This window comes from Rosa chinensis, chromosome 2 (assembly GCF_002994745.2).
Source record: "Rosa chinensis cultivar Old Blush chromosome 2, RchiOBHm-V2, whole genome shotgun sequence".
Classification (NCBI taxonomy): Eukaryota; Viridiplantae; Streptophyta; class Magnoliopsida; order Rosales; family Rosaceae; genus Rosa; species Rosa chinensis.
The window spans coordinates 64,985,660-64,999,770 of NC_037089.1; the positions used below are offsets into that span (position 1 = coordinate 64,985,660).

The 14,111-nt window shown below is 44.9% G+C and overlaps 1 long non-coding RNA gene across 3 annotated transcripts; it reads right to left on the reverse strand.

Moving 5' to 3' along the window:
• Positions 1-3,063: 3,063 nt before the first annotated feature.
• LOC112186494 lies at positions 3,064-13,654 on the reverse strand. 3 transcript variants are annotated; one of them, XR_005805882.1, is made up of 5 exons: positions 13,619-13,654; positions 13,298-13,531; positions 12,804-13,012; positions 6,030-6,311; positions 3,064-3,156 (listed from the first exon to the last, which is right to left on the reverse strand). It is a non-coding gene; the product is annotated as an uncharacterized LOC112186494 (long non-coding RNA). The 3 variants fall into 3 exon arrangements; XR_005805881.1 differs by having other exon boundaries at positions 13,298-13,545; positions 13,619-13,652; XR_002930799.2 differs by lacking the exon at positions 13,619-13,654 and having other exon boundaries at positions 13,298-13,562.
• Positions 13,655-14,111: the final 457 nt, after the last annotated feature.

Consider the following 14,111-nt stretch of genomic DNA (forward strand, 5'->3'; position numbering starts at 1 on the left):
AAAGCATATGACAGAGTGGAGTGGGATTTTCTTAGAGGAATCATGCTGCGGCTGGGGTTTGAGGAAAGTTGGGTGAAGTTGATCATGAGGTGTGTCCAATCAGTTTCTTTTAGTGTTTTGTGGAATGGAGAAGCAGTAGGGAGGTTTCAACCAACTAGAGGATTACGGCAAGGAGATCCGTTGTCCCCATACCTCTTCTTATTATGCTCTGAAGGGCTTACGAGTTTGTTTCAAAAAGCAGGGAGGGACGGTCTTCTTCAGGGAGTAAGGGTGGCAAATGTTGCACCAGCTATATCACATCTCTTATTTGCAGATGATAGTCTTTTATTTGGACGAGCAGACACCCAAGAATTGTTACTTTTGAAACAATGTTTACTTCTCTATGAGAGTACAGCAGGACAAAGGATTAATTTTCAAAAGTCCGCTATCTCCTTTGGGCCAGGTATTTCAAGGGATAGGCAACTGTCTATTATTCAATTGCTTGGGGTGCCTGAGGTGCCGTTTCATGAGAGGTATTTGGGTTTACCAACAGTGGCGGGGAGGAATCGAAAGGAAATGTTCAAGAAGATCCATGAGCGCCTTGATCATCATCTACAGGGTTGGCAGACCAAATTATTATCCAAGGCTGGTAAAATGGTGCTAATTAAGGCGGTGGCTCAGGCTATTCCGTCTTATACTATGTCGGTGTTCAGATTGTCTAAGGGGATTTGTCGTACTTACCAATCAAAAGTTAGTAAATACTGGTGGGGAAGTGGTGGCAAGAAGAAAGGGATACACTGGTGTAAGTGGGAGGTTCTTTGCAAGAATAAATTGGCGGGGAGGTTAGGATTCAGAGATATTGAATGCTTTAATCAAGCTCTGCTTGCGAAGACCGTTTGGAGAATTGTGCTACATCCGGACTCCTTGGTTAATCATGTGTTGCAATTGAAGTATAGTGTTGGAGGCAACTGGGCTGCTGCTCATGTGGGCTCAAAGCCTTCTTTAATCTGGCATAGTCTTGTCTGGGGAAAGGAACTGCTATGTTCCGGAATTCAATGGAGAATTGGCAATGGAGAGATAACGAGAATCTGGGAAGACAAGTGGCTTCCTTCACCCCAAACGTTCCGGGTAGCGACTCCAAGATTTATGGATGCAAATGCGACTGTGAATCAGCTAATGGAATGTCCAGGTTCGTGGAATATTAGTTTTATTAAAGAAAATTTTCTGGATGTTGATGTAGAGAAGATTCTTTCAGTTCCTCTTTGCGAAAGCAGTGGTGGGGATGTTGCCATTTGGCATTATACGGTGGATGGGTATTATACTGTGAAGTCGGGTTATTGGCTTGGTATGGATTTGAAAGAGATAGGAGTGAGAGCTGAGTGTAGTGGCGGGAGTGATGTTTCTAACTCCAAGAATGTATGGAGTATCTTTTGGGGTCTCAGAATCCCTAACAAAGTCAAGCTGTTCTTGTGGAGAGCTTGCCATTCCTTCCTGCCTTGTGTTGAGCGTTTGTTTAAACGCAAGATTAGCTCTCAGGATGTTTGTGGTAGATGTGGAAGGGCGTGTGAAACTGTTTTGCATAGCCTTTGGGAATGCCCGAAAGCACAGAAGATATGGAAGTGTTCCTGGTTAAGAGGTTTCGTTAAGCACTGGAAGGAGAATTCATTTATTGATTAACTAATCCATGTGGCCACTGTGGGTAATAAGAGTGAGTTGGAGTTATTTGGTTTAATCAGTTGGTGGATTTGGAAGAGTCGGAATGATGTATTGCATGGTAAAGCAGAAATGGAGGTCAAACAGATTGTTTTAAGGTGTGAGGAATGGCATTCTGAATTTGCTCAGGCGCAGCAAGACAATAATTTGTTATATGGAGAACTGCAACTTGAGGATTGTAATACTCATCAGGACATGAGTATGATAGAGGCCAAATTGTTCTTTGACGGGGCAGTGGATGTAAAGAAGGGTTGTGTTGGGTTAGGTGCTGTCATTGTTAATAGTGTTGGTAACCTGGTTGGGGCTTTTTCTACTCCAATGCAAGTTCCTATTAAACCTGCAGCAACCGAAGCCTTGGCTTTGTGGCATGGATTAAAGTATTGCCAGGAATTGGGGTTGAATAGGGTTGCAATACAAGGGGATGCACTCAACATTCTTAAAGGCCTAAATTGTACTAAGTGGGATTTAAGTGATATCGGGGGAATCTTAGATGCAGTTCGGATGAAGATGCGAGATTTTGAAATGATCTCTTGGAAACATGTGAAGAGGCGTCTCAATGGAGTGGCTCATAAGCTTGCAAGATCGGCCTTGTCCTTGACTCGAGCTATGTTTTGCAAGGAGGCAGGACCTCCTTGGATCCATGAGTTGATTACTGCCAGTTGTATTTGATAGTTATGTGGAGTTCTCACTTGGAGAATATTATCCCTAGTTTGATGTATTTTGTTGAGTTAATATATTTCCCTTTCAATCAAAAAAAAAAAAAAAGTTCCCCTTTTTTTTTCCTTTCGACAGTTATCCGGTTGATATTAGTCATCTGGCATTAGTCATTGCATTTACAAGTGGAATCTGTTGTGAATATAAATAGATCTTAACCAAATAACAGAATAAAGCTGACACCTAGAATCTGTATCTTTTTATATACAGCTTACACAAATTCAATGTTTAAGCCCGCAACTTAGACAAGCTTTATGTTTAAGCACAGATTCAATGTTTAAGCACAAAAGTTCGTCCTCCTTTTCCCCACCAATCTTGCCAGATTGACAGACGCAGATGTGCATTTTACTAGCAGCTGAACCAAGGCAAAATTGGCGTGCTTTACTGTATTAGAGAGGTTTGAGCACTAAAAGAACTTGATTACTGTGACAAAGGCCAGGTATTTTCATTGGAGTGGGTTGAAAATCAATCATAAAAGAATCCATAAAACAAAACCAAGCATTTGAATTTTGCGCTGTTCGCAAGGCTTTGCTTTATTGTGAACATTCCAAACACAAACTGAATTGAGTAGCTGCAGACCAAGAGGTTTCCCTAGACCAGATCTTGATTGAAGTTGCTCGAGTCTTGGCATTCACTTACATACATATCATCTGCAACTATTGTGTCATTATTCAAAGCATGTATTGCAGAAATCAGTGAAAGCATGTATTGCAGAAATCAGTGTGTACATTGTATCTTTCTGTGTACCAGCTGAAACAGAAACAGAAAACTTATCAGGTTCACCTTTCATTTTAACTGGATGCTATAGTTCACAACGTCACATGCAAGTGGTAATGCCATGGCTCGAGATGTTAATGATGAAGGTACTTCAAAAGGAACATATTAGTAATGTCATACTTTAGCAAGCAACCAACATGTCTGAAACGTTTTTATGGGTATAATTACAGCTTCCATGCATAAAAAGGCAAATTAAGGATCAGGTCTATTATTGAAGTGACTTTGTTTAACTCTACATAAGAGATGGGTACAATTACAGCTCTATTATTGAAGTAACGTGACATTGTTTGTGTAAGGATCAATCTACTGGTGACATTTAATTGGAGAACGGAACCAAGTTTATTCTTTAAAAATCAAGTTTATCTCCAAATTCAAGTAGGCATACAGAGTTACATCATGCAGCATCAGTTAATGAACATATCATTCTTCAATATATACATATATTGGAGATTCTGCTTCTCATTTGGTATATGTACTGTTTCAATTGTTTATATATATATATATATATATATATATATATATATATATTTATATTATTTCCAGCATTTTTTGTACTAATCTCAGATTCTGTCTCTTATTTGATCGCGTCTTCTATTTTATTCTATAGAATACACTTGATACTGCTACACGTATAGCAAGTTCTGCTCTATGATGCACTGGTATTGTAGCTTTCACCAGCATATAATACAAGCTACTACATTAAAAAAATTCACTTCAAAATCTCAAAACCTTTACATACTAGTGATCAACCACTCATTGCATTCCACAAAAGATCCAAATTTAGATTCTCACAAAATCTGATGCACCTTGTTTTGTTTTGGGTCCTTGACCAAAAGCCCCAAAATGAGCAAAAGTTATCCCACTTACCCCAACAACAGATTTTTATTCTCACTAACCCAAATTAGAGTATAATGACCAGTCTACCCTCCACCTAATTAAATAACTACATCAATGCCACTCTCTCTCATCTCTCGATCACACACACTCTCTCTCTCTTCTCGCTCTCTCTCTCTCACGATCTGGCCACATCCCCGTCGGCCTGGTCGCCGGTCGTCGGAAACGAAGTCAACAGTGAGATCGTGCAGAAGTCCTAGCAGAAGTTCGAAACGGATCTTCAAATTTCGCCAACGAAGAAGGGGAGGATGTGAGTGATGGTCGAGATCGACCTCCTCGGCGGTCCAGAGCGACCTTACCGGCGAAGAAGGTTTCCGATCCCCTTGGGTCCTTGCCCTCCGGTTTCTCTCTCCCTCTCTCTCTCTGCCATGAAAGCTCTGTCGCTCTCTCCTCTTCGAACTCAGTCCCGGTGCCATCTGGTTTCTCCCTCTCTCTCTCTCCAATCTCCAGTTCCGGCGGAGGAGCACTCTGCCTTCTTCCTCTTGCTGCTCCAGCAATGAGCTCGACGACGTCTCCGGCTGAAGACGCTGCTTCTGGTCAGCTCGTCAGCTCGCCGATGACCGGATCTGGACCAAGACGCTGAACGACATCTCCGGCTGAAGACGATGTCTGGTCTTGAGTCTCACGGTTGAACTCCGATAGGGTGCCCAGATCTTTTCTCTTTCTCCGATAGAGACATCAACATTAAGATCCAACATGTCTGCTACTTTGCTACTCTGGTTGTCTTCGAAACCCATAACCAAGTTGTAAAGACCAGTTTCAAGGATTGGAGGAAGAAAGATGAGGTAGCAAAAATGGCAAGAGAAACTGGTTCAAGAAAGTGAAGGTTTCATTCTCGAAAAAAAAAAAAAAAGGTGAAGGCTAAACAGAGAGATATGTGAAGGAATAGACGACTATTGGGGGGCAATAGACGACTATTGGGGGGCAATAGATGTTTTAAATTGATGTAATCTCTTATTTTTTTTTCGTTAATTAAAGCTTTATTTGTCTAATTTTAGGAAGATTAATTTTCATTCCAGCAAACGAAAATTCTATTGGGGGGCAATAGACGTCTATTGGGGGGCAATACATGGCTGATAGTCGTCTATTGGGGGGCAATACATGGCTGATAGTCGTCTATTGGGGGGCAATTCATGGCTGATAATTGTCTATTGGGAGGGCAATACATGGTTAATAGACGTCTATTGGGGGGCAATACATGGTTGACAGACGTCTATTGCCCCTTTATTGGGGGGCAATAGACGTCTATTGGGGGGCAATACATGGCTGATAGTCGTCTATTGGGGGGCAATACATGACTGATAGTCGTCTATTGGGGGGCAATAGACGTCTATTAGGGGGCAATAGACGTCTATTGGGGGCAAAAAAACTTTCAGGTGGGTGGTAGCCGGTGATCGGAATCCGGTGGCCGGTGATCGGAATCCGGTGGCCGGTGACCGGATTCAAACGAAAATTGGCCGGATTCCGGCGAAGTTGGCCGGAATCCGGCTGCCGGTGATCGGACTCCGGCGAAGTCCCCTATGGTTTCTCTCTCTCTCTCTCTCTCTCTCTCTCTCTCTCTCTAAGTAACAAATGTGAGGGTAAAATGGTATTAAAAAAATAATAAAAACAAAAAAAAATCTTAATGGGGTATTAGGGAAGACCTTCTTAGAGTGTTTTGGGTAAGAGGGAATTAAAAAAACTTAGTGGGGTAAGTGGGAAAAAAATCTCTAAAAATGGTGTAAATGGACAAAAACCCTTTTGTTTTTCAGAAAACAAAATAAAAAACAATATATATTTATATATAGTTGGACCTAGTTTCATTAAGAATTGATCCAGTCTGTATCAGGTAACAAGTTAGCTTCTTAATGAAAGGTGTAATGAGTGCTGTTGTTAAATCATCCTATAAGCCAAACAAAAAAAAAACGGAAAAAAAAAAAAATTGAGCAAGAAGCAGCAGGGAACAAACTTACGTGTAAGTCCAATTCCAGGAATGGTGACGTTGTGCCAAGGGTTATAGAGTTGCTGTAGGTTCTGTCATGAGAAGCAGAATCAACAGTGAAGATCCATGGACTGAAGGAAGATATGCTTTTTGGTGATGGTCCGGTATTTCCTGCTGCTTGGACAACAAATATACCTACCTTTACGGCTGATAGTGAAGCCATATCTATGGGGTTGAAAAATGTTGCAACTCCAGGAGGACATCTATTGGGAGTGATTGATAAGCTTATTATGTCAACCCCATCCTAAGCAGCCTGGAATGCAAATAAAATATCAAAATTAAATATTCCAGAAGCTGGCAAAGGATAACATAAAAATAAAATTCCAAAAACAGCTTGGTTAATATGAACAAGAGCACGGCAGCGAGCAAGCCCTCTCAACTCATTTTTGTACATCTTGTGACTCTCAAGTCTTAAAAACATCCAATTTATGAGTACGGATCAATGTATCTAAGAACAAGGATGTCTAGATAAATATATAGAACTCGACACTTTAAGATTTCATCTGAAGCTAACAACTATTCCTTAACTAATGAGTAGTTATATAATTACATAAGTTTTGTATTCCATACCAACTGAGACCTAGCATAGATGCTGTTAACGTTAGAATCCGAGGGGACTCTAGTTAGCTTTAGAGAGAGAGAGAGAGAGAGAGAGAACGACACAAGATGTATAGTGGTTCGCCTCCGCATGAGCGGGAGACTACGTCCACTTGAAAGCTATACTAGTGTGTCGAGCCTTGCGGCCTAACAAGATTACAAGAGATGTAATGAATGTGAGGTGGAATGAATGTGTTGAGTTGTGGGAGGAGGCATTCCTTTTATAGATGAAGGAATGCTTCTCATTTACTTGTTCTTCGATGTGGGACAAGCAAAGTTACTATTCTAGTCTATTTAACATGTAGAAAGCTATGTTATGGGGGCATCTTGGCAAGGGCGGAAATGTGGCTTCCCGGTGGCGGATTTGCGACTTCCGGATACCGCCGCGTAGCTTGAACATAGGGCTACACGATGCATGTCTCGGTTGGGCCTTGCCATGTCTTGTGGATGTCCCAAAGTAGGTGTTACTTATGCTTGGTGATGTAGTAAATACTCCATATTGTTGGAGGTATGTACAAGTCCCCGAAGTCCCCAAGTAAGAGGAGCTTCTTGGTTGGGGAGTTATAATCATGAAATCATCAAGCATAAGTAACCGGGCGGTACGGAGCCCCTACAAGTCCCCGAACTCCGTAAGCAAGAAGGGACTCGTTAGCCTGCAAAACAAAAACAAAAGACAGGCATATGTAGGATGCTCGTTGCATTGGGCAACAAATGTGAGTTGCACTTATATGCGTTGGCATATACGAACGTACGGGGTGCGTGATACATGTTGATGTATACACTCGAATGGCGCCGAGTACGATCGCTTATGACGTACAAACTTGAGAACGCGTATGGTCGTGTGAGCATATGGATTGCATATGATAAATGTAAGTTGCATGAGCGTTGCGGAGGTAAGCGTTTGTAATTCGTGAGTGTTGAATGCTTGAACGCTTGTGTTAGTTTGGTTGTCGCTCGTATTAATGGAACGCGAAAAGAATTCGATTTGTCACGAGCGACAAATGGTAGAAGAATTCAATGTTCCATTAACGTGTGTTGTGTCGAGTAGACATGAGTGTAAAGCTCGAAGATTTCCGGGCAGGCATGAGCAAAAAACTCGGGGTTGCCGGGGAAGCATGAGCGGAAGCTCGTGGGTTGTCGGAGAGGCATGAGCGGAAGCTCGTGGGTTGCCGGGGAGGCATGAGCGGAAGCTCGGGGGTGCCGGGGAGGCATGAGCGGAAGCTCGGGGTGCCGGGAAGGCATGAGCGGAAAGCTCGGGGGTGCCGGGAAGGCATGAGCGGAAGCTCGGGGGTGCCGGGGAGGCATGAGCGGAAGCTCGTGGGTTGCCGGGGAGGCATGAGCGGAAGCTCGGGGTGCCGGGAAGGCATGAGCGGAAAGCTCGGGGGTGCCGGGAAGGCATGAGCGGAAGCTCGGGGGTGCCGGGGAGGCATGAGCGGAAGCTCGTGGGTTGCCGGGGAGGCATGAGCGGAAAGCTCGGGGGTGCCGGGAAGGCATGAGCGGAAAGCTCGGGGTGCCGGGAAGGCATGAGCGGAAAGCTCGGGGGTGCCGGGAAGGCATGAGCGGAAGCTCGGGGTGCCGGGAAGGCATGAGCGGAAGCTCGGGGGTGCCGGGAAGGCATGAGCGGAAGCTCGGGGTGCCGGGAAGGCATGAGCGGAAGCTCGTGGGTTGCCGGGGAGGCATGAGCGGAAGCTCGTGGGTTTCCGCTCGGGGGTGCCGGGAAGGCATGAGCGGAAGCTCGTGGGTTGCCGGGGAGGCATGAGCGGAAGCTCGTGGGTTGCCGGGAAGGCATGAGCGGAAGCTCGTGGGTTGCCGGGGAGGCATGAGCGGAAGCTCGTGGGTTGCCGGGGAGGCATGAGCGGAAGCTCGTGGGTTGCCGGGGAGGCATGAGCGGAAGCTCGGGGTGCCGGGAAGGCATGAGCGCGAAAGTGTGGCGGTGCCGCTGAGGCACTAACGGGTAGCTCGATGGTGATGCCCTGGGGCATGAGCGTGGCCGTTGCTAATTATGCTGGGCTGTATGTGCAAGTCCCCGAAGTCCCCAGTCAAGGAGGGTGTTCTTGCGGGTTGATACCAAAGCGTAGCTTTGTGCCGTATATCAAGCATAATTAGTGCGAGTGCGTCGTCCATCTAGAATTGGTTGGAGCGAACGCTTTTGCCCTTTCGGGTGGGCCCCTGCTAGGCCCTGCGAGGAGTCCCCCACTCCTGGCTATAGACCTCCGGATGGTCGGAAAATTGTTTGATGAGGGGAGCTGCGCGGAGTAGAGGGTGTTGGGTAGCGAGCCCAATCTTTGGTACCCTAGCGTCGGGGTTAACTGCCGGATCAATGGCTGCCGTGGGCTGTGTTAACTAGTCCCTTGCTGTTTTCTCAAATGAGAAACTTGACTGCAATGCCGCGTAGCGGTCATTGTCATTATGAGGCGTAGCCTTACCGCTTGGCGGTTGGTTAAAAAATGATAAACACATAGAGCAAGTAATAAAATTTTGTTTGAGTGTCCCATACTTATTTAATTTTGCAATTAAAATAGAAGCATGACATATGTGTATAGCATGTACTTGTAATGTGGATGCTAATATCATTTTTGCATTTTTGTAGATATGCTAAAGGATCATTGAGATCGGTATGTGAAGCATGGCATGTCTAGTACGTGAGATGTAGAAAGTGTTGCCAAATCTACGAAATGTTGTAGGCATGCTTAAAAGTTATGGAAGCATGTAAATGCATATCAAGTGTGATATATTGTGGGCATGGCATTGGCATGCTAATAGCTCTAATTGCAAGAGCGTAAAAGATAAGACATAGTTACTTATCTTATGCCGATTTGGAGGCTAACAGAGTTGGCCGAGCATGAAGGTCTATTGTTTGTGGCGGATAAAGTGATTCGATAATGCTCGTCAACTCATAGTTGAGGTTGAATGCCCCATAGAAATAGTTGAATTTCCTTGAAACAAAATAGATGATTAATATGTGGATTTGTGAAATCAACAACAATAATTTACATATGTACTTTGATAAGATTTGAAGCAAAGTGTATAGCAAGTAATAGTTGATGATAAATAAGTTGCATATATATCCATTTTGAGTGTCAAATGTGTGAGGAACGGAATTCCTTATGGGTAACTGGGTAAGGATTGAACATAGCCGCGACGGCATCATATATATGTAAATGCATTAGTCAAATGGCATAAGTGAGATAATCACTTTGATATATGCATGCAACAGCCTATATATATGTGTGTGTATGAGTTCGTGCCCATTAGCTATAAGGTCAAAAGCATGAGCCCTTGTCAGCTTTGTAATTACCAAAAAACTAGATGTGCAGATGACAAATTTTATTTAATAGTCATGTGGTTAGGCCTACAAGCATAGCTGTATGGTGTGAATATCATTGGATATGCATTTGTCATGGTCTCATGGAGACATGGACTTATCAGTGGCATGCCTAACAGTTGGGCCTATAACACGTAGACACATGCATGTATACCACAAGCTACCGATTTTTGAATGCATGGCATGTGTATGCAAGGGTTATGGCATTTAAGTTGATCACGTGTTGAATACAGTAAACCACCAACTTTTGCAAGCAATGAGAATATATTATATATATTATATGTGTTTGGTTGTGGACGTGTAGCAAACAATGGGAATATAATATATATGCTTTAGACGATTATAATAGGCATGTGATAGGCATATGTATATGCTTTAGCTCTGCACCGAAGAAAACTTATCTGTTCTCCAGTTTTCCAGAAAGAAAACTTTGAGCTGCATCCAAGGCTTTGACCAATGTTTAGGTGATAAGCTGCACCCAGAGATCAAAATCATGAGGCCGCGGAACCAGCAGCACGGAGGGACTACGAGATTGAATGGGTGCCCAAAGTAGTTCTAGGTGATTGGCAGATTGAAGTTACGGGGTTGCCCAGCGGTGAAGCCTAGTGTTGAAGTCCGGCAGAGAAGCTCGTGGGGATGTTCAGCGGTGAAATCCAGCAGTGGAGACCAGCGGAACATGGCCGGTGTTACCGTTGACTGAGATCGGCGGTGCCGCTGAAGAAGTTTGGCGGTGTACAGTTATTCAGTGGAGTTGCTCAGCGGAACCTGGCCGGCGGAGGAGCTCGGCGGTAAGTTGGCCATAGTTGGCGGTGGAGATTTCCCAGCTGTGATGCTTAGCGGAGTAGAGTTACCGCTGCCGGATATTTACGTCGCTGAAGGAGCATGGCCGCTGATGGAGATTGAAGCTCAGAAGCTTGCCTAGCGGAAGGGAGATTCCGCTGATGGATACGAGCGGAGCCGCTGAGGCTAGCGGGGCTGGCTGCCGCTGGTTTGCCGCCAAAGTTTGCAGAGCTGAGCGGAGCCGCTGAGGCTAGCGCTGGAAGTGGTGGCCAGTGGTGTCCGCAGACTGATGCCAGCGGCGTATGCCAGAGGAGGCTGTTGCGTTGCGGGTTGGCGGAGCGGAGCTGGTCCTGACTTGGAGGTCGGCGGAGACAGCGGTGATTGGACACTTGATCTCAGCGGAAGATTGATGTTCGGCGGACACTCAGAGGTCGGCGGAGGCTCGGAGTTTGGCGGAGACTCGGAACTCAGCGGGGGGCTTGGCGGAGAAAGCTTTGCCGGTGAAGTTTGCCGCCGAAGTTTTGCCGCTGGGATTTGCTAGCGGGAGATGGCCGGTGGACTGCTCTACAGATGGTGCACCAAAGATTGTACAGTGTGGCGGAAGATTTTCCGTCGGAGGTTGGCTAGCGATCCGTTTCCGGCGGAGGATGGCCTACTGGCGATAGCAGTAGAGCTTGCTGGCGGTGCTTAGCGGAGCGGAGGAAGTTGGGCTTGGCCAGCGGTGGAGCGGTGAAAACCAGGGGTAAAGACCAGCGATGAAGACCAGCGGTGCACAATTCAGCGGGGATGTGTCGTTGACGGTGATGTCGCTGGCGCTGATGATATTTGAAGAATGGTGATGGGTGTCCAGAGTAAATCCCTGGGTGTCCAGAGAAGATCCCAAATTTTTTTTTTTTTTTTTTTGAATAGTTCAGCGTTGACCAAGCCTTGATGTGCGTTGACCTGCTCCGTGGGGGGTTGACCGACTCCGCCGGGCGTTGACCTACCCCGCCGGGCGTTGACCAGCCGTGTTGGGCGTTGACCGACTCCGCTGGGCGTTGACCGGACTTCGCTGGGCGTTGACCGACCTTGACTGGCGTTGACTTTTGTGAGTTGGGCGTTGACCGACTCCGCCGGGCGTTGACCAAGCTAGCCTGGCGTTGACCAGACGTTGACCGGATCCGCCGGGCGTTGACCAGCCACAATTTGATGTTGAATGAGCGTCGAATCGACATTTTCGGGTCAAAGTTCGTGGTAGGTGACGAAGCCTTTGTGTTGGCTTCCCACAGACGGCGCCAATGTTAACGTTAGAATCCGAGGGGACTCTAGTTAGCTTTAGAGAGAGAGAGAGAGAGAGAGAGAACGACACAAGATGTATAGTGGTTCGCCTCCGCATGAGCGGGAGACTACGTCCACTTGAAAGCTATACTAGTGTGTCGAGCCTTGCGGCCTAACAAGATTACAAGAGATGTAATGAATGTGAGGTGGAATGAATGTGTTGAGTTGTGGGAGGAGGCATTCCTTTTATAGATGAAGGAATGCTTCTCATTTACTTGTTCTTCGATGTGGGACAAGCAAAGTTACTATTCTAGTCTATTTAACATGTAGAAAGCTATGTTATGGGGGCATCTTGGCAAGGGCGGAAATGTGGCTTCCCGGTGGCGGATTTGCGACTTCCGGATACCGCCGCGTAGCTTGAACATAGGGCTACACGATGCATGTCTCGGTTGGGCCTTGCCATGTCTTGTGGATGTCCCAAAGTAGGTGTTACTTATGCTTGGTGATGTAGTAAATACTCCATATTGTTGGAGGTATGTACAGATGCAATTTCAAATACCAACAGAGTAAATTTCATATACTCTTCTATACACAACAAGCAAAATAACAAATAGTACATTGAGTTGGACAATCAACAATTGACGAGTTCTAAAGTTTCCAACCAAGAACAAGAAAAGAGGCAGTACAATTAATAAGTTTTATTTTATATAACTCAGACAATGATATAAGATTCCACTATGAATAAGAATAAGCCTATAAAGAACAACTAGGAATTGAAAAACTTACTCTCAGTTCTGAAGGCATCTTTGTTTTGACTGGGCCAAGTTTCATCATTCCACCACTAACCTTCAGAGCAGCGGGAGGTACAGAACTAGGTCGAGCAACCTTGGCCTCACCTTGCCTCAGAAATGCCAGGACATTACTTATAAAGTGTTTCTTGGAGTCGATCAAAGCCTCCCACAGCTGTACATCCTGGGAGAGATCAACCTCCTCAGCTGTAAGCCAATTAACATGTCATTAGAATAACTGTGGACGCAGAACACAATGAACTAAATTTCCTCTGAATTCCAATAAAGTCAAGTGAAAGCCACCACCATTGCCATTGTTCAGATACCCTCTCAATTCAAAGCAAAGCAAACCCCAACTTTAAACAAATATGAATGAAATTCAAGAAAACAAACAGATACCCACTTCAAAACCCACATATACAAACAAGAAAACACCAAAATTGACATGAAAGAAAGAAATTTTCATGTTTGTTTCACTAAATGAACATGTACCAGTCCAAAACTAGCCTCAGCCTTGTTGTACATCTCCTAAAGTTGCTAGTACCTGATGCGAAACATACAGAATCTCTGGGTTTGCTATACTATAATGGGCTCTTCCTCCTCCTTGCATCTCTCTCTCTCTCTGATTCATTTATAAGAGAACCCATGCCCACTGGGTTTGTGGGTTTCAGTGTTGTTGGGTAGAGACTAGAGAGTCCTACAAAGATAATTTTCGAACTGCTTCAACTGAAATTTCGGTGCTGTAGTTCAACTAGAATCATAAAGTAACGGCAAAGTGAAGGAAACGAGAGACTAGAAGCAGAAACTACTTACTGCTGGACGCCTGGACCGTGAATGCCGAACTTCTCGCGTATCTGTGCTTTTGATGAGGAAGCTGCCAAACCAGATATCTTTCGTGGTTTTGATGAAGAAGATGCCTACCCATATATTAGGTGTAAGCCTCTCATCCCAGATGCCAAAATACCAGAAACCCCTCGGCCTTTCACCACGACGGCACAAAAATTACAGTTAACGTCTCATTAACGGTCAACAAAAAATAATCAATTTGTGAGAATGTCAACTGGCCACTTCACTGAGGCCCCCTTGGTTTACATTTCGGTTGGTTCATTCCAGCCCACTCCTGCAGGTGTATACCATAATATATAGATTCATTAATATTGGAGTCATAGCTGCATGTACAAAGGCATTTTGCTATTTTCAATAAAGTTGCGCTACCAAAAAGACAAACTTGTCACACCTTGGAGACCAACTTCAGCAGAGAGAATCAAGAAACCAGGATTCTTGTGAACCAAACTTTAAAACCCAA